A 20,726-nucleotide genomic window follows, 5' to 3' on the forward strand; every position below is an offset into this window, starting at 1 on the left:
GAAGCCCCCTTTTTCTATTTCAAAGAAAATTTTTTTATTAAAATAAGACCTACTTTAATATTTTGAAAATATAAATAAGACAAAAAGGAAGAGAAAATCATCTGTAATCCCATCGCCTATACATAACCATTATTAATATTTTATTGTGTATCCTTCTAAACCCTTCTTTATGTACAGGTATGTATGTGTTTAGTATTGCTTGCTTATTTCGCTTAGTAACATAAACATCTTTCAATGTCATTAAATATTCTCCAGTGCCATCATGACATAATGGTTGCATGGCATGTTTATAGATAGTTGTGCTGTTATTTGATCTATATCTTATTTTTGGACATTTAGGTTGTTTCCAGTTCATGAGTGCTCTAGAAGACTTCACCATAGAAACACCCCAAGGAATTCAGATGTTCCAGATCGGTGGGTAGGGTTTTTTGTTTTTTGATCTGTTTATGCATGTAGATGTATGTATTATGCATATATCTCCCTTCTTTTCAATAACTATATTTTTTAATTACTTGTAAAGATAAAGTCTGCTAAAGCCAGTTGATGTTACCCATTGTCACCCACACATACCTTGCTTGGTTTAGCTTCTATGCTTTTTCTCAAGGCTACACAAGGAATTAGATTTTGTAGCTCCTTTCCCTGCTATTTTCAATTTTGCTGCTTAAAATGTCCTTCCTTTCTTGGCCAATGTCTGTCCTTTCTTTAAAATCTGACTCAACATTTACTGCTTCATGGTGGGGGAAACAACCAGCTGCTTAACCTCCAGGAGCTTATTACCTAATTGGGAAAATGAGATACGAACATTGATAAGCCAACAACTATTAGTAGCAGATTAGAGACTGGTTTCCTGGTTTATTAAGTAGAAAGTAAAGAAGCAATTGGTAGGATCTGCAGATGCTTTTGGAATGAGAGAGAGCAGTGAAGGGAGGTTTGATGCTGCTTTTTGATGGTAAATAGAGAAGGAGGGAAGATACAAGGACAAACAACCACAGCCGGACAGGAACAGGGTTGCTATCACTGCAGCATGAAGAGCCTTCTTTGGTCACTTAACAGGTACTCATTGGGCATCTATTCTGTGGTCGGCACCATTCCAGGCCTGGGATACAGTGGTGCCCTCAGGGAGCTTACATTCTAGTGGAGAAAGCAAATAACAGGTGAAGAAGCATCCACGTCAGGTAGGACTGAGTGTCATGAAGAAAACGAAACAGAGCTGTTAGGAGAGTGATGGACATGCTCCTTCAGACGGGGTGGTCAGGGAAGAGCTCAGACCCAAGTATCCAGAAGGCACAGGCATGCCAGCATCTGAGAGAAGAGAAGTCGAGGCGGAACGGGTAACATGCACCATGGCCTAGGACAGGAACGAACTCAGCACATTCAAGAAGCAGGGAAAGGCCAGTGTGGCAGAGACGACAACCAAGGGAGAAAGCGGTGAAGCTGCGCTCAGAGAGGTGGGTCCCAGTTTATTTATCTGTTGAGTGGTTACCTAGACTGGATCACTATTTTCCAATGGAATAATCCTGTGGGCCAGGAGGAAGGAGGAAGGGCATCAAGGTGCTGGGTGGATGCAACACCCTACACCTCCGCTTCAGGGCACAGACTGGACTTGTCCATGCAATTTCTTATGAGGAGACATTTCTGCAGCTAGAATAAGAAAAACGTTGGGGCAAGTGGGAGGTCTCTGAAAGCCCACTGCTAGCTCTCCATGGGAAGGTGGAAGTCCATCCAGGGCATGCCCCTGGGGCGGAAGCAGCATGCAGAGTGGGTTTAAGTTTAGACAGTTATTTATGGTTTTCACACTGAAGCCCTCCAACTTCCGAGGAAGCACGAAGAGGTGCGGGCTATTCACGAGCAAGCTTCAAAGCCAGGATTGGTGGGAGGCAAAGTGAGGCATGAGCTAGGAGGCCGGGCCACACTGGTGCCCTTGACTTAAAAGGCCACGAAGCAAGGAAGTCTCCATCCCCTGCCCTGCTCTCTGGGGCTCCAGGCTGTCTGCTTCCACACAGGGAGAGATTTCAGTTGCTTGGACCTAAATCCTTTCTGCTCATTTCTGCAGCTGGTGCCAAAGAGCATTCCCATTTGGAGCTGTAAGGTGAACCTTTATCTACGGGTGCAATGCCTTGCCCATCGAGATCGGATGAGTTGGTTTTCTTTGTGAATAGGTGGAAGGTAAGGGTTGGGTGTCACTACCATAGTTTGCAGAGACAACAGGAAACTTCTAATGTGAGGGGAGCACTTGTGGCCTGTTTGGGTTGAGACCGCTCCAATCAGGGACAAGAAGCCAGAGGCTGGGAACCAGGCTAATTTGGCCTGTTATCCAGTCCGCCCGGGTTCGGCCTCTGGGAATGTGGGGAGGCGGTAAAGCATTGGGGTTAACGGCACATGCCTCGGTGTCAGACAGCCTTGGTTCCAAGTCGGCTCTGCCTTTTACTGGACAAGCTTCTACAAGTTACTTCACCTCCCTGAGCCTCAGGGTGCCCGTCTTTAGAGCTATTGTAAAGATTAAGAGAGAGATGCTTCTTTCATTGATTAGGAACCTCTTAAATTCTTATACGAGGCCCTTAGCACTGGGCCTGATATACCGGAGGCCCTCTATTCTAGCAACGTATACCGATTCTCAAATTCAGGAGGATAAGAAATGGAGCGCTCTTTATTTTTCTATTTTTTGAACTTAATGTTTCTGTTGAGTCTCCATTATACAGAATTAGTTGACGTGTAATTGCAGTCAATTTCCAGGTCCCCTCTTTCCCTGAGTTGCAGTTGAATTGCAGGAGGAAACTCCACAACACTTTTCCCTGGCAGCCACCACTCCAGGCCTCACCATCAGTCCACACAGGCCACTAGTTAACCCTCAGTGCCTTCTGCCAGGCCTGTTCCTCTCATGCGTCTCTCAAGGGACCATTCTGTGCTCCAAGGCATGCAGCTTCTCTGGGGTCTTGCCACCTCTCCTCCAGGGCCCCTCTGCCTTCCCATCCCATGAGCTTAGCTGGAATTTGGTCAGGTACCTCCACGCCTGCCCCACGTGGGGGCTTGGCCCAAGGAAGGAGACAGAGCAGGGCCTCTACCTTCTCATCACTTTCGTTTTAACTCTCTCTCCTGTAGCCAGTCTCCACCGCCAGCAGCCACCAAACATTCTTCCAAAACTCTCACTTACAAGCTGAGTCCTTACTCGCTTGTTCCACTGGCCTGGGCTTTAGAGGCTCCTTCCTCTATTTTCTGTCCCGCATCCCTTCTGAGTCATGAGCCCAGAATGAAGTGGCTGCAGCCCGGACAGGGAATAAGTCAAGGGTTAGAGGAAACACAGGTTGTGTGGTAGGGGTGGAATCAGCTAGATTATAAAAATATTATCCAACCACATTCTCATAAAGTGCTTTCAAAAGCCCTGGGGGACTTCCCTGGTGGCACAGTGGTTAAGACTGCGTGCTCCCAATGCTGGGGGACCAGGTTCAATCCCTGGTCAAGGAAATAGATCCCACATGCATGCTGCAACTAAGGAGCCTGGATGCCACCACTAAGACCCCGTGCAACCAAATAAATAAATAAATAAATAAATATTCAGAAGACCTGGGATGAAAGTAAGGGCAGGCAGATGAGGGCTGCTTCTTTCATTGATAGCAGCCCCTAGAGAGCCAGAAAGCTCTTGAATTGTAATATCTCAACTTGGAAGCATCTTCCTGTACTATTTTATTCTTTGAGGTCTACACAAGTTCATGTTTTTCTTCTGGGGAGAAAGAAGAACCAAACATGAATGGCCCACTGTAGTTTCCTTTCCTCTGTTGCAACAAAATGGCTGGAGGTGTTTACAGCACACCCAAAGAAAAAGTGAAAGGAAATAAGCAAATGGGAAAGAAGCAGCAAAGAAGCTCTCTCTGTGGCTTTAGAGTGCTAAATTCCCCACTTTTCAAGGTGAGGGAGGGAGGAATTCTAGTGTTCCCCCAGAGCCTCCCTGGGTCCTGAGCTGGGGCCACAAGGCTCACCATTGGCCACGCTGCTAGTGGCACATTCAGGGACCACTCCAGGATGGTAGCAACTCCCTCACCTCCCCTTTCTGCCACCAAGTCTTAGGATCCCTGATGTTATCAAACGTACTCCCCACAGGAGGTGTCTCAGAGGTGCCAGAATAGAAACGCTTCCTATTCAGCCTTCTTCCCTCAAGGACCCTTCACACTTACATACACACACACACACACACACACACACACACACAGCATCCAAGTCCTTCCCCAATTTGAAGTATTTCAAGAGTACAAAAGACTGGGTTGAAAGACTCCACAAAATTAGATAGTGGAGCAAACGTGAAGAATTTAAGTGCCAGGGGCATTTTTTTTTAATAGCTCTCTATTGGAGTATAATTGCTTCAAAAAACTGTGTTAGTTTCTGTTGTACAACAAGTGAATCAGCCATACACATACATATATCCCCATATCCCCTCCTTTCTGAGCCTCCCTCCCACCCTCCCTATCCCACCCCTCTAGGTCGTCGCAAAGCACTGAGCTGATTTCCCTGTGCTATGCTGCTGCTTCCCACTAGCTAACCAAAGCAATCTACAGATTCATTGCAATCTCTATCAAACTACCAATGGCATTCTTCATAGAACTAGAACAAAAAATTTTACAATTTGTATAGAAACACAAAAGACCCCGAATAGCCAAAGCAATCTTGAGAAAGAAAAACGGAGCTGAAGGAATCAGGCTCCCCGACTTCAAACTATACTACAAAGCTACAGTAATCAAGACAGTATGGTACTGGCACAAAAACAGAAAAATAGATCAATGGTACAACATAGAAAGCCCAGTGATAAACCCACGCACCTATGGTCACCTAATTTACAACAAAGGAGGCAAGAACATACAATGGAGAAAAGAAAGCTTCTTCAATAAGCGGTGCTGGGAAAACTGGACAGCTACATGTAAAAGAATGAAATTAGAACACTCCCTAACACCATATACAAAAATAAACTCCAAATGGACTAAAGACCTAAATGTAAGACAAGACACTATAAAACTCTTAGAGGAAAACACAGGGGCATCTTTACACAGTGGTGGTTCCCAACTCTAATCACATATAAGAGCACTGTTGCCACAGATGCTTGGTGAGTCTTTTACTCCATAAATGTGTGTAAAAGTTGTTTGCCTGTAGAGCACAAAAAAAGAGGCAAATGAAATCAGGCCTAATATACCCCAGTCCATAAACCAAGCAGGCCATGACAGGCATTCCTCTGGGTCACCCATTCAATTCCCATAATATTCTCTTTTCTGTTTCCAGTGCAGGTGATCGAGAGGAATGTGGACCCAGAAGTCACCCTGCTGACCTTCCTACAAAAGAACTGGACCCTTTTGATCAAAGTCTTGGCCGTGTCTGTGTTTGTCTTAAAACATAGGCCAGCTACAATTATGAGAACTAATCAAACCTCTCCATCCCCACACAGCCAGGTCGCGTGGCCCTTGCTCTCTATTTGCTTTTGGCAATGGTTCTAAGGATATTAAGTTAATTGAGCTATTTGGAGAGGATAAAGTTTCCCCAGAGCTTCTTATATCTTGATTTAATAGCCATGAAATAGAAGCTAAGCTCTTTCTTTCAGCACTAATTATTCCTTTAGGTGCCTTCCAGATCCCCAAGAGGGTGGTTATGTAATAGAGGTTTGTGTTGCATGTACTCTTCCCTGGAAGAAAACCAAATTCTCCAGATTCAGGAAGAGCACATGTCATAGGAGAAGATTACCTTTCTCTACATCTGTTTTCTCACAACAGATTTTCCCACCATTCTATATTCTGAAATTTAGATCTTCATAATGGCAAACATATTTTAATTGGTAAATCTAATGGATCTCTCAGAGAAGCCAAAAAAAAAAAAAAGACAGAAATTACAAGTTTTGTTTAAAAGCCCACATGGTTTTTAATTCGTTGTCAATGTTTGAAAATTAGGAAATCTCATTTTTTTAAAAAAAATAGGAATTTCTCATGAAAAATGGGAAGATAGTCCTTCCTGCCTGGCAGCAGTCTTGCTTAGAGCTGAGTGGGGCCTGTCTGTCATCCTCCATCTAAAATGGGGCACAAGCTCTCCAGTCACGCCCAGCCCACTCCACTCATTCACACACCTCTCTGATAAGCATTTATGGTTATGACTTAATTTAGATGAGCAAGCCATATGGCTTAAAAAAAAAAAAAAAGCCAAAGATTCCAAAGTCTTCTTAGCCAGTCTAGTTAATTACATCCAATCCATAAACTGTGCCACAGATCCCGCATGCACACAGTGCGGCCAAAAAAAAAAGAAAGAAAGAAACCGCAATTTAGGCCAAGCATTCATTTTACAGATGAGGAAACTGATGTCAGAAGGATGAAGTGACTTGTTCAAGGTCATGCAACTAGTATGTAGAACAACAACTTGAGCCCACGTTTTCTGGCTCGGACACTAATGCTCTTTCTACTGTTGGCTGGATCTGGGCCATGATTCCAGCCTTTCATTAAGGGCCAGATTCCAGGACTTGGGCTTCTCCCAAATCCACTGGCTCAAGAAATCAAGAAATGGCCTCAGGACACAGGCTTTCCAACTCTGCTGAATGACCTTATACAGAGAGTTTCAAATGAACAAGCAAAAAAATTATCAAATACGGTTAAAAGACAAAGGTGCGCCTTTTACCTGTTATGGGATCAATTTCCTAATGTTCACTAGTTGACGTCCAACCATGTTCCTGATGACACGAGTCCATTCCCACTGAGACCAGACCCAGGCGGGTCTGTTCTAGGCTTGGAAAGTGTTTCTGAGGTTCAGAATGCCCCCATTCCCCCTAAGGATCCCAATTCTTATAGATAATACAGAGTCAGCAGAGAGGACTCTAAACTCTCCCTCCCACTCACTCCTCCAGGTCCCCATCCTCTAGGCTGAGTGACAGGGAGAGGGGGTGGTGTCTGCTGCCCTTTTTGGTTCCCACATTCCCCACAGGGCAGAACTGTGTTGCTCCTTTGGATTTTCCTTGTGTTTCTCATATAAGACACTTCTCTGTCACCGTGTGCCTGGTGCCCACCTGTTCTCTGTATGGGGCTGCTGTCACCACTGTGAAAGGTGTTGGAAGCATCAAAATGAGGCTTCACCCCGTGCAGGTAAAAGCACATCCTAAATTTCTCATTTCTTAACTCAATCTTTGTAATCAACGCTGTGTTGACTGTGCCTCCTGGGGCTTCTAGGTTGTGGTCCAGTAAGTAGAAGCTTTGGATGCATATCGGTCAAGATAATAATATCTGTTAAGTGATTTAAAAGAAAGCCAGAAATCCATCTACATTTCATTAGCTGATCATCTTTCTTCTTACTTTTTCTGCTCGAATGATAACAGCATGATCAAAACATTGATTAATGCCAATTAGACTGTGAGGCAGAATAAATATTGCACAAAGAGCATTGTGCAGAGAATAAAACATCTCTGAGGATAACAGGGTAAAATTCAGGATTATTCCCTCTGGCGTGGAGTTTTAAGAGTACTGTGACATGCACTGGTATAAACACATCAGTTCCTCTGTCATTGACACGGGGGTTTGGAGAGTCATAGGTCCAGACCCATTAACACTGCGAGGCCTTCCGGGAAGAAGGAGTCTGGATTTAACCACATAAGAGTCAATTCCAGGAAGGTCAACAAAGGCAAAAGACCCAGCAGAGTTTACTAGAGTCTCTGAGAAGGTCAGAGAGGATGTTCTCCCCAAGGCCAATAAGCCCAAATCCTGGAATTATACTACATTCTGAATCCAGAGCAAGGCTTTAATGTGCCCAAGAATCAATCAGCTGGGAGCTTGTTAAAAATGCAGATTATGGGTCAAGAAGTTTGGAGCAGAGGCCTGAGGTTCTGCATTTCCTAAAAGCCCGCAGGTGGAACCAACACTGCTGGTCCACGGACTGCACTTTAAATAGCAAGGATCTAGAACACAGACCAAAATCGTGGACCTTTGAAAGCAGAGCTCCTTTTGAGCCACACCAGAAGAATTTAAAGAAAGTAACATGAGGTCCACAGTGGAGAGTCTCCAAGTTAATCAGAAAGAGGTGACCCCATGCTCAGAACCAGGCTGGGAAAGATATGGGGGTGCTCAAGAAAACTGTTTTTGAAATTACACACGCTTTCCTTATAATTACTGATTTCTGGAGAATTCTTCTCACTCTGGGAATGAAGGTTGCGTGCTAATTCCCAATTAGAAGGATCTGGGCATTCGAGCTTGAGAAGTAATCGTAATGCTAGAACACGGCTTCCAGGTCACCTCCTCCAGAAGGAAAGGGGATGCCGGCCCACTCCGCCCAAGGGGAGGGTGCACTGCTCAGGGAGAGGGTTCCACCATGACAAGAGAGACACAGGATGTGGACCCTGGCAGGAGGCGGTGGCAGCAGGAAGGCAGGGCCTGTGACCGTGCCTGTGTCCTTCCAGGAGAGGATTGCCAAGAGCCATGGCACCCGGTGCAGGATCTGCACCCCAGGGATGGTGATGCCCATGTACATGCTGCTCAGGAGCCACCCGCAGCCTTCAGAGGAGCAGCTGCTGGCAGCCCTGGGGTGTAGGTCTGACTTGAACAAGCCCACTGCCCGCCAAAGCCAGGTGGGGTCATGCGTCAGCCTGCTCCTCCCCACCCACAATGCCACCCCAGCCCCGTTCAGGGACCCCTCGGTTGTTTCCGAAGTAGCTGCTTTCACCCAGGAGCAGAGAAGAATGTCTAGGTGTATCTGCTTATCAGAGCACTTGCTGCACAGAACTAAAGAGCACGCGTGGCCCACACCCGCATCTTGACACCCTACTTTTCTACCCAGTGGCTTATGTGGCTGCCTTCATTCGGGCTGTCATAACAGAGCACCTCAAACTGGGGGTGTTAAAACAGCAGGAATTCCTTCTCTTGCAGTTCTGGAGGTGAAGAGTCTGAAATCAAGGCTCTAGAAGAGGACCTTTCCTTGCCTCTTCCTAGCTCCTGGTGGTGGACAGCAGTCCTGGCGTTCCTTGACTTAGAGATTCATCACTCCCGTCTCTGCCTCCATCTTCTCGTGGCCTGTGTGTCTGTGTCCAAATTTCCCTCTTCTTACAATCCAGTCACTGGATTAAGGCCTACCCTAATCCAGTAGGACCTCATCTTATCTTAATTACATCTGCATCACAGCAGATCTCCAAATAAGGTCACAGTCACAGGTTCCAGAGGTTAGAACGTCAACGTATCTTTTGGGGGGGACACGATTCAACCCATAACACAGCCCTTCACGTATCGAAGGGATCCTTTAAAATTTGCAATGGGTTTAAGTTACTAAAGAGTTCATGGGAATTCCTTGGCGGTCCAGTGGTTAGGACTCTGCATTCACTGCTGAGGGTCTGGGTTCAATCCCTGGTTGGGCAACTAAGATCCCACAAGCAGCACAGCACAGCCAAATAAATAAATAAAGAGGAGTTCATAAACATATCCCTTTTGCAGGATCAATAAAGCTCACGTTCAGGTGTCAACAATCCCTAAACCAGACATCTGTTACACAATAGATACACAAATCCTTAGATTGAGGCCTGAAGGGTGAGCATCACACACTCTCCTAATCTGCCAGTTGCCGGTGGACTTCCTTTACTCTCTCTGCTCCATTGCAGAAAATCAGATCAAGTCACCTAAAACCCTGCCTTCCTTAGGTCCTTCCACTATTTGAGGTCCTTCAGCAGCTCCTTACTCCTCATGTGGCCACGCCTACCCTCCTTCACCCAGCATTCAGAGAAGTCCAACAGCTGGCCCCCCAAACTCATTCTTTCTCCTCAGCTACATGACTCCCTGCTGGCCAGTCTCCTCTCAGCCCTCAATCCTCCGCTTGTTTCCACTTCTGCACCTTTACTTGTGCTGTGCTGTGAACCCCGAATGCCCCTCCCCTGCTCTCCACCAATCCATTGCTTTCTCATCCTTCAACCCAAGCTTCTTTGTGAAGTCTCCCCCGATGAACTCGATTCCACACTGACCCTCCTCCATCCCACCCTCCCCCATGCCTTCATCCTTGGAAACCTGAGTTTCTTACACTTTACCATGCAATAGAATTACCCGCAGACCTCTTCAATGCAGATTCCTCCACCGGGACCCAGATATTCTGATTTAGGAGAATTGGAGAAAGGCCAGAGAGCTGCATTTTAAACAAATAGCAGAAATTCTGATGCAGTGACCTAAAATCCACTGAGGGCCACTACTAACAACCTGTCCGAGGCATGACACTTCACTCATATGGTGCCTTAGAAATGGCCACATTTTCTTGTTTTGGGATAGCTTGCATCTTACATGGTATCTGAAATATAGTTGCTGTCAATAGATACATGTTGAATGAATGAATAATTTAATAGATGGATGCAACTGAGCTCACCAGATAGACTATCATCTTCTTTAGAACAGAGAATAAAACTGGAATTGAGGCGGTGGGAAGGATAATTATCTAAGAAGAAGAAAAAAAGCAGTGAACAGCCTAGCAGCTATGTAAATATTCTCAAAAACAAAACAAAACAAAACACCTGTGTTTGTTTCAATATTCTAAAGAAAAATAAAAAATCAGTAAAAATAAAGAATATTGATAAATTTTCTTCTTCTCTGATTAGGTAATCTATGCCACTGCACTGGGTATCGGCCAATTCTTGCAAGTGGAGGGACCTTTTGTTTGGTGAGTAGGGGACTATGGGGGCAGCCTACAGAGCAAGAATGACAGTGACAGCTGGTCCAGGCTGGCAGCACAGGAGGTGAGTTTTTTAGACCATCTAAATAGACCATAAGGAAGACCAATTGAGTTAGCTCCAACTAACTCACGGGAGTTTGAGCTCTTTGTTGAGAGAAGGGTGAACGTTACACCACCTTTGATGCTCTACATCACACCACTGGGAAGCTAGGTGGTCTAGCCAGCCAGCCAGACATCTTCCATGGCTAGTTCAGCAAGGCCTCGGGACAGGACATGTAGGAGGGCTCAAGGAAACCTAAGGAGACAAGCAAAGACATGGAGTTTGCTTTGGGGAAGCCAGGTTAGTTCCAAGAATCCAGACCAGATGGGAAAGTGTGAGCAGATGAAGAAGCCAAAAATCTAGAGTGGAATCCAAAATTCACCCCAAGTACCAGAGTGCAGGGAGTTTCCCCCACCAAAGAGCGATATCGCACTAGGCTGCTGTGAAAATCAAATGAGAAATTGCAGGCTCATAACAAAGTCTTCCTTGGCACTTAGTAAGAACTCAACAAATAGTTACTACTGTACTGAGGATGCTGTCCACACTATGAATAGTGTTTGCCAGGGAAACCAGACAAGTACATCTGGTCACCCTCTACAGAGGGCAGGATGGATGTAGGCAGTACTGCCCTTAGACCCAAGCAAGGAGGATTCCAAACTTTGGAGAGCCCCTCGCTGGTCCTCCTCCAGCCAATCTCAGGAGGCCACGGGGCCAAAGTGACTTGTTTGCCTCGAGCCTTCACCCTTTTCTAGACTGTGCTCCAGATACATTCTTGACCCCATTCCCAGGCACAAGTCTCTTCCCCAAGTCCATCTTCCTCGGGAAGATCATAACAGCCAGCATGTGCACCCTGAGGCCAAAGACTAGCTGTTTGGGGAGCGAGTAGACAGAGCTTGGACATGCAGGCTGGCTCACAAGTGTGTGAGGCCCTTCACGGTACAGAACAGAGCCAGGGTGGGGAGGGAAGGGCAGCAGGCCACAGGCCGGGGGCCTCCATTTGTCTTCTTGCCTCAACTCCACAAATAGTGGATGAGGGCCTGGAAATGGACCAGCAGGTGTGTCCCACTCCCCAGAGCCAGCCAGGTCCACAGTGAGTGTCCCATCTTCTACTGCCACATGGGGGAGCCAGCAGGTGACAAGCTGAGGAAATGAATATCTTGTAAACCCATCAAATTGCTGGTGTGAATAGGAAAACACTTGTGAAATACAAATAAAGGAAGTTAAAGGCAACCTCTCTCCCTCTGGAATGTGGATGTTGTCCATCTTTCCAGGCACAGACTCTGGGGATAAAAGCAAAAATACAGTCAGAGACCCACCCTGCAGCCAACTGGCCCCAGGGACCTTAATGGGTGAAAGGAACCTAGCCCCGGTGGGAATACCCAAGGCTCCTATCTACTAGGCGAGAGAAGACTGGCTTCTTCTGTTATCACTCACTCATGGTCCATCGTGAGAGCACTCAGAGTTCTGAGTGAGAGAGGAAGTGCTACTGGCTTCGCTCAGCTGGTTTTGCTTCTTGGACAGAGAAGAAGCTGCCTCTGCACAAATGCCAGAAGCTGCACAAATGCACAAATGCACAAATGCCAGCCTGTGCAGAGACAGAGAACTGAAGTATCTGGAAGAAAGTATTTTACTAGAGACTTAGGAGAGACTATTTGAGGAAGAAGGTGCAAGAGGTAAGCTTGGAGAAAATGGGAAATGAAAGAACCAGCAAATGGAAACCAGCTTTAAAATTCATTGACTGTCCATTCATTCCCAGTCAGTCCCATGCAGATCGTAAATGTCGGGGAGATCTGCTTCCAAAATGGTTTTCTTTTTTCTTTTTTTTTTGTCTTTCTTTTTTTTCCCTCTTTTTAAGGTCCCTTTATAAATGATAATACTCAATGTTGTTGAGTCTTGTATATACTAGAGAATGGATAAATTATTATTGCTGTGAAAAGCATCTTATCAATTGATTCTACAACTAGGAATTCACCTAAGAAAAAATTCAGAGATGTACACAAAGCTGTACATGTAATGAACAGAAATGTTCATTATGTTATTTGTAGTTATAAAATGTAAAAAAAAAAAAAAAAAAAAACACCAAGTATACATCAATAGCAAATTTTACAACTATATTATGGAATAGCCAGAAGATGGACTATTATGCAATCAGCAAAATTATATTTTAAAGGCTTTTTAATGATAGGCAAATAAATGAACAAAAAGCCAAAGTAAAAAGTATATTGTACTATAAATATAGTACAAATATATATTACATAAAAATATTATCAGTGGAATAGAGTAATGATAGTTTATTTCATTTATGCTTCTCCATATTCTTTATTATTGTTTTAAGCTATATAATATATACTGTGTGTGTATTATATATTCTATATATTTATCTGTATCACTATATTTTTAAAAAAAGTAAATAAAAAGAAAGATCTTGTGATTATGCCTATTCCAGTAGAAACCACCAAAAGTGACTTTAAAAGTTTGGAGCCTCATTTAAATTGTCAAACCCTTCAAGGCACACACCCATTTACATGTTAAAAAGTTTTTCATCTCAAGGCATTTCACTATCCTAGGAGTCAAATGGCTGTCAACAGAAAGGAACGGGAAAATGCTGCCTGGATCAGGGAGAAAATGATTCTTCCTCGCTCGACAGGAAAAGTGACGTGAGCCCCTTTGTCTGTCCTCTTCCTGAGAGTATCGCTTAATGTCGGCTAGTGCTGCAACTGTGCTTGTGAGTTTTGATGGTCATTCTCCGCTTTACTTACAAACGTCCGAAGTGCAGGCACGAATAAGGCACTTTTCATTTGGGATCTGGGTAAAGTGGTGATTCAAAGCCCACGCTCTGATTTCCCCCTTCACTCTCTGGAAGGCTGAAACAATAAAACATAAACCCACTCAGACAAGAGAAAAAAGACCTACCCCAGCTATGATGAGTTCCATCCTTGCCTGGCCCTACTCGTGCAGAGCTGGCCTCTACCACCACCCGCTCCTTTGCAGAGAGAGGGCACTGCAACGTCAGGAAGCCTGAGGACCCTGTCCAAGATACATGGCGAGTTCATGGCTCCCACAGCTGCGAAGTCCAGCCTGAAACACCCCCGTCTCCGGCTTTGCTCTCTAAGAGACGCTAGTTTCCAAAAAAGACCCACGGCCAAGCTCTTAAAGGAATTACTTAGAGAGAATTCCTAGTTCGAATATAGGAAAAATAGAGTCTGCTCCCTGTAGACACGGAAAACTAAGAGAACACAGTTGGCCTTAGACAAAACTGAGCCCGTCATTCCCTGCCGTATCTGTTTCTATCCTTAACACCCCAGGAATTCAATCTGGGCAATGATTGTGCTCTGGGGTCCACCTGGATCACTTTAACCAAATGCAAAAGAACATATTTGAACTGGACTGTGCCCCAATATTCCTTACAAAGAGAAACACAATTTTAAGGTGGATCTTATGATCACTGAGCCACATGTCCTTTCCCTACACGAAAAGACACACAGGAAGCCACATTCTAAGGGGAAGGTTGCTTGGTGACCATGGATGCAGAGCAGTTGGATAATCTTAAGGGTAACATCATAGAAGACGCCCTTCCATCCATCAGGTAGACCTGCTGGATGGCAGGTGTCTGCCCCATGACACTCCCTTCTCTTGAAGCTATGTTAATATCTTCCATGGGGTAACTGTAAAGTCTTGGCCTGGTCCCTGTTTAGGGGAACTTTAATTCCTCAGCTCTGATTCATTTTGTTTGTTTTACATTTTAATTCTCAGACACTATCTTGCTTCTAGGCTTTAGATATACACCACATTATTGACCTCAGGTACTGCCTACACTTCTAATTCCAACTTACGCAAAAACTGATCCTTCAGATGTTGGCCGGTTATGCTTCAGTCTGGGGTCCTAACGTACACAAGGTACAACTGCAAGTTTTCCTTCTGCAACCTGGGAAGACCTTAGAGAGATAGGAAAAAAGGCAGGGGAGTATTGGACAAACGTCAGGTCATTTCACTTACTTGTCACAATTACCCTTCAAAATAGGCATTATTTCTATTTAATCTTCAGAGAGGTTAAGTACCTTTCCATTGAGAAGGTCAGAGAGCCAGGTCATGGCAGAACTGAGAAGGAACCCAGACCTGTCTGTCTCCCTATCTCCCATGCTCTTCCCCACTACACAGCCCTCTAGCCCTGCATCCCACAGTTCCCTCCCAATTTGTCTTTCTCTTTAGGAAGGTTTCCTGGGAATAAGTGTTTCCAAAGCTAAAATATGTTTGACTCAGACAAGATACCAGTTTGGGTAACTTTTCACTGTGCTTTAGTTTCCTAATAGGTAAAGTGGAGTTGATAATTTACTTTCTTTGTACAATTGTTGTGAGGATTAAGTAAATTATTAATACGTGTAAAAGTACTTGGAACATAAGCACCCCATAAATGTTAACTATTGTTATTAAAGCAAGTGGTGTGTGTGTGTGTGTATGTGTGTGTGTGTGTGTGTGTTTACACATGGGTCTGTATGTTTAGAGTCATTTTTTTACTTAAACTATAGGACTTCTCAGAGTTTTGAATCCTGACTTGACAGGTGAGGGGATAGAGGTTGGGGCACAGTGGAGAGGGTTTCCCAAACTTATTTGACCTGTGATTGTTTTTCATAGGCTGTCTTGGTGTTTCGCAGGGTACTGTTTGAACTATTTAATAGAATACTCTTTTCTTTAACATCACATTAGTGTCAAATCAGTATTTCTCTTACAACAAGATTCTTATTTAAAACTATTTGGTTTGAACTATTTTCCCATACAAGGAGAATCAGATAGTTATTACTACGTTCATTTTGCCTAATTAATGTGAAGAATTACAATGCTGTTTCCAGTTGAGCAGGGCTGACAGAACCATCTTCTTCTGCCCTTTATAAAGATTTGCATGGAGCTATTTGCAAAAGAGGAGTTCCAGCCCTTGGACCCTACCCAGGAGCTCATATTTCCCCCCAAAATCTTGGTAAGATGAGCTGGGTGTTTTATGTGCTTGTTTCAATGCCACTGGTTATAAGCTCAGTTTTCTAAAACCACACTTTCCGTCCTGTGAAATTATCAAATTGCGGAAATGCTTGATCAAATCAGTATGCCTGTCCCTGTCCTGCTCACCAAGCCCTGCCTGTTGCCCTGCACACTTTTCCCGAAGCCTCAGCTGAGGCTATTTTTTAAAGCGATTTCATCATTACTCCCATCATTGTCATCTGCAGTGTGTCCCTATTGACTGTCCCAAGCAATCCAGTTTTTCTCAGCTTCTAACTTAGCCTTTCCAGTCTTTTCCAGATATTGACCTCAAGGGGCACTTCCAGGGCCTCCCGATACCTCAGCCTTCCCTCTGTCAGCATCTCTATCTTTCCTAACATCCAGTGGTCCCATTCCATAAAATGCTTATTTCTGAAAGATTCTGATGTGTTTATTCATGCATTCAACAAATATTCATCATTCAGCAATGTGCCAGGCACTGTTTGGGGTACTGAATATACAACAGGGAACAAAACTCACACAGACCTGACCCCAAGGAGTTTGTAATCTGGTGGCAGAGACAGACAATGAGCAAGATAATAGATAAGTTATATAGTGTGTTAGCAAGTGAGAAGGAGAACATAATAAAACAGAGAAAGGGGATAGGATGATGCAGGGGGTTGCAACTTTAAATATCCGGCCAGAGAAAACTTCTCTGAGAAGGTAACATTTGAAGAAAGTCCTGAAAGAGGGGAGGGAACTGGCCACGAAGATACATGGGGGAAGAGCAGTCCAGGCAGTTGGGCAGCAAGTGCAAAGGTGCCAAGGAGGGGAGAACTCCTGGCCTGATCAAGGGACGGAGCAGGGGCCAGGCTGGCTGGAGCGCCGTGAACCAGGGAGATCAGAGATCTGCGGGCCGGTGGGTGGGCAGGCCATGCTGAACTTAGACTACTTGGCTTTTACTCTGCCTGAGATGAGAAGCTATCAGAGAGGTTGGACAGAAGAGGGGTACGCTCCTATTAACCTTGTAATGGGATCCGGGGTCGTTTTGGATGCTGGGATGGGAATAGCCTGCGGAGGGGGCGAGGGAAGGAGCAGTGAGCCCATTAGGGCACTAATGTCATCCTGAGGATGGTGGTGCTGGACCAGGCGGCCAGCATGCAGGTGGTGAGGAGGGAGTGGATTCTGGATACATTTTGGAAGAAGAGCCAACAAGATTTCCTGATGAATGTGATGTAGAGGAGGGGTCCCCAACCCAGGAGGGGTCCCCAACCCCCCGGCCGCGGACGGATACCGGGCCGCAGCCTGTTAGGCACAGGGCAGCACAGCAGGAGGTAAGCGGCGGGCAAGCAAGCTTCACCTGCCACTCCCCATTGCTCCCCGTGGCTCACATTACTGCCTGAACCATCTCTGGCATTACTGCCTGAAGCATCCCCCCACCACCTCGTCCGTGGAAAAGTTGTCTTCCATGAAACCAGTCCCTGGTGCCAGAAAGGTTGGGGACCGCTGCTGTAGAGTGTGGGAGAGAGAGAGGAGTCACTGCTGACTCCGGGGCTTTGGGCAGCTGGAAAGGGGAGTGGAGAAGGGGAGAAGGGGAAGACCTCCGGAGGAGCAGGACCTTTTGCCTTTGGGGGATCCTTTTCCGGGGCTTGGAGGGGGATGGGACATGAGGAGCTCAGTTTTGGACATGTTAAATTTGAGATGCCTATTACACATCTAAGGAGAGACACTGAGTACTCGTTCAGGATTTCAGAGGAAAAGCCGAAGATTCTAATTTAGGAGTATTAGTATAATTATGATTTTTAAGGCCATGATACTAAATTATGTTGAATTAATCTATACTGCAGGGTCAGTGACAGATGCCAGCTCCTATTGTCGTTTTCCTCCAAAGAACTACACATTATCAAGGCTTAAGCTAAAGGAGTAAATATCTAATTATGGAAATTCAGGCCTTAGCCAATGGGTGTAGTGAGTGTCTTTTTGGTCAAGGGGACCCCAGAACTTCTGAAATCTCTCTAGAGGAACATACCTCCACCTAGGCTCTATCATAACCCAGGAACACAGGTGTGCACAGGTGCACACACCTTGTTATTTGCACGTAGAGAATGGCAGAGAACCCAGAAAAACGAACCCTGGCCTTTCATGGAAAGAGCGTCACCTGGATCTCCCCTGGGACCCTCAAGGAACTCCTGGAGCTGAAAGCAAAACACCTGGAAGGCCCTCTCATCCTGGGCAACACCTCGCTGGGTGAGTGATTGCAACGCTTCTCACTCCACCATTTGTGCCGAGCTGGACTTCCTGTCCTCCACTCTGCTCACAGTCTACAAACACTACTTTTTAAGGATAAAAACCTCATTTTTAAAATAAAAATGCTATAATAATGTATCATAAAATGTACTACTATATTGTATATTATATAATATTTATATAACATAGTATTTTTATATCTACTATATATTTTCATAAATACTAGCATATATGTGCTATATAGACTCATATATAAATTATATATACAATATTAAAGTATAATACAAATATCATATTATCATAGTAAAATGGTCTCCAAAATTGGAGGTACATATACCCTGGGAGTATGCAGTGTAACCTCTTGAGGTGTGGGAAAAAAGTATTAGAGGACTGTTTATCATTTAATTTACTTTGTCCTTTTTAACTTTGTTTTTGTTAAATAAAATAGAATTTTATAAAATAGGTATGGATATATTAACAATGCACACCCAGTTATCACCACACCCAGTTTAAGAACCAGAGCTTTACCAAGAATTTTGAATGCCCCGTGGGCCCTCCCAAACCACAGGCCCTCCCCTCGCCTTCTTCTCGGAGGCACTCGTTAGCCTGAATATGATGTCGGTCAGTCTCTTCCTCATTTTTACAATTTTACCCCATATATTTGAGTAACTAAGCACCATGTCCCTTAGTTTTGCATATTTTTGAACTTCACATAAATAGACTGACATGGTATTATTTTCTGCAATTTGCTTTGTGCGTTCAACATTCTTGAGCTGAGATTCGCCCACATTGTTGCGTGTAACTGTGCTGGATTCCATCGTGTGTCCAGGGCACAATCTGCTCATCCATTCTATTGCTCAAGGATGTGGAGTGTTCTCCAAGTTTTTGCTATTACAAATGTCTTTATATGTGTCTCCTGGTGCCCACATGCAAGGGTTTTCTAAGAACCTCTCATCCATTTTATTTCCTATTTTTATATACATGTAGAGAGTATAAATAAATACATATACCAGGAGAACCTGTGCTATAAAATTACTTGGCAGGGTGTATGGCCACTGCTTTCACATCTATACACATTTATTGCCAGTTTTTAAAATTAGCATCTGAATATTTTTATGAGAAACTCTCAATGCCAAAAATTTGCATTTTCTCTTTCCTAACTCTCTCTAGAATATATAATGTATTTACTTTCAGGACCTGCATTGAAATCTCAAGGACATTTTCACCCAGTTCTCCTCTCTCCTGCTAGGATTTCTGAGGTGATTATGGTGTCTAAAACAAGTGATGGTGAGTTCCAGGTGTTCTTTGTAAAATATCAATGAACCGATTCCTGCACTAAACTTAACACTTGCTATATAGTTTAGAACCTCCTCATACATTTATCTTGTCTGGCCTGTTTCCAATTCTTCATCATTTTTCTGATGTGATATGACATCCCCACCATGAAACTTTACTGTCAAAAGCTTTGCACAGAATATGAGGTACTTGGATAATGTCATTCAAGACCTTGCAGTCAGCTGCAGGATTCTTGCCTATAAAAAGCCATGGTCTTGGGGCTTCCCTGGTGGCACAGTGGTTGAGAATCCGCCTGCCAATGCAGGGGGCACGGGTTTGAGCCCTGGTCCGGGAAGATCCTACATGCCGCAGAGCAACTAAGCCCATGCGCCACAACTATTGAGCCTGTGCTCTAGAGCCCGTGAGACACAACTACTGAGCCCGCGTGCTGCAACTACTGAAGCCTGCGCGCCTAGAGCCCATGCTCCGCAATAAGAGAAGCCACCGCAATGAGAAGCCCGCGCGCCGCAACGAAGAGTAGCCCCCGCTCTCCACAACTAGAGAAAGCCCTTGTGCAGCAACAAAGACCCAACACAGCCAAAAAAATAAATTAAATAAATAAATTTAAAAAAAAAAAAAAAAGCCATGGTCTTGCAGTGTCACTTTAATGGGAAGACAGCAAGAGAGAACTGACACTCTCCAATGGTTGGATGGTCAATTCCAGGGAGGGAGGGTGTTCGCAGGAGGAAAGTAAGCGATATAGTGCCTGGCACTCAAATGCTACTTGTCTCATGGGGACAATGGCAAAAGGCCAAGTGAGACAAAAACCTGCCCAGGAAAACACCCCCAGTCACTTGCAACATCCTTAAGGGCCCCTTATGTAGAGATACTGCATCAGGCAAGCTGGCACCCACAGAGTAGGAAGGAAACATGCAAGACTTTGCCTTCAAGATGCACTGCAAACCCTTTGGCAAAAGGAACCTTATTTTAGTCCTTCCCTCATCCCCCAGATCTCCTAGCATATATGTGCCTGTCCCAGATACATGCATATATGTGCTAAATTACTGACAAATAACTTAATGCAAAAAACAAACAAACAAATGAGTGGGTCAGAAACTTGAATTTGAGAGGCAGTGGTAATAATGACTTCCTTAACTCAGGCAACACGGAGGTTGACTGAACTGAAAGCTTTAGTCCAGACTGACTGGCAGGCCACCGTATGTTTTTGGAGGTTGGTGGTGGGCAGGGGAGGGGACCCACCTCGACTGTATCACTGCCATCCAGGAGTCCTACCTTCCCGGCCTCAACCATCATCAGCCAGACTTCGACCGTGCTGCAGACCAGCAAGCCTGCCCTTCCCTAGCCTCACCCCACCCACTTGCTAGGAAAGGGACCCTTCCTGGTTTTGCCCAGCACCACAGCTTCACAGCTTCAGCCTTGGGACAACTCAGGTAGCACACCTGCATACCACTCAGAAGAGGAGGAGAACGTGCTTAGATTTATCTGAAATCTTGGGGTTGGAGAGAAGAGAAAGAGGGAATAGTAAAATGGGTGG

The 20,726-nt window shown here is 44.9% G+C and overlaps 1 pseudogene; it reads left to right on the forward strand.

Annotated features, from left to right (window-relative positions):
* Positions 1 to 2,112: 2,112 nt before the first annotated feature.
* Positions 2,113 to 20,726, forward strand: part of LOC133091839 (aldehyde oxidase 2-like) — a 61,162-nt pseudogene continuing 42,548 nt past the window's right edge.

The sequence above is a fragment of the Eubalaena glacialis genome, chromosome 1 (genome assembly GCF_028564815.1).
Source record: "Eubalaena glacialis isolate mEubGla1 chromosome 1, mEubGla1.1.hap2.+ XY, whole genome shotgun sequence".
Classification (NCBI taxonomy): Eukaryota; Metazoa; Chordata; class Mammalia; order Artiodactyla; family Balaenidae; genus Eubalaena; species Eubalaena glacialis.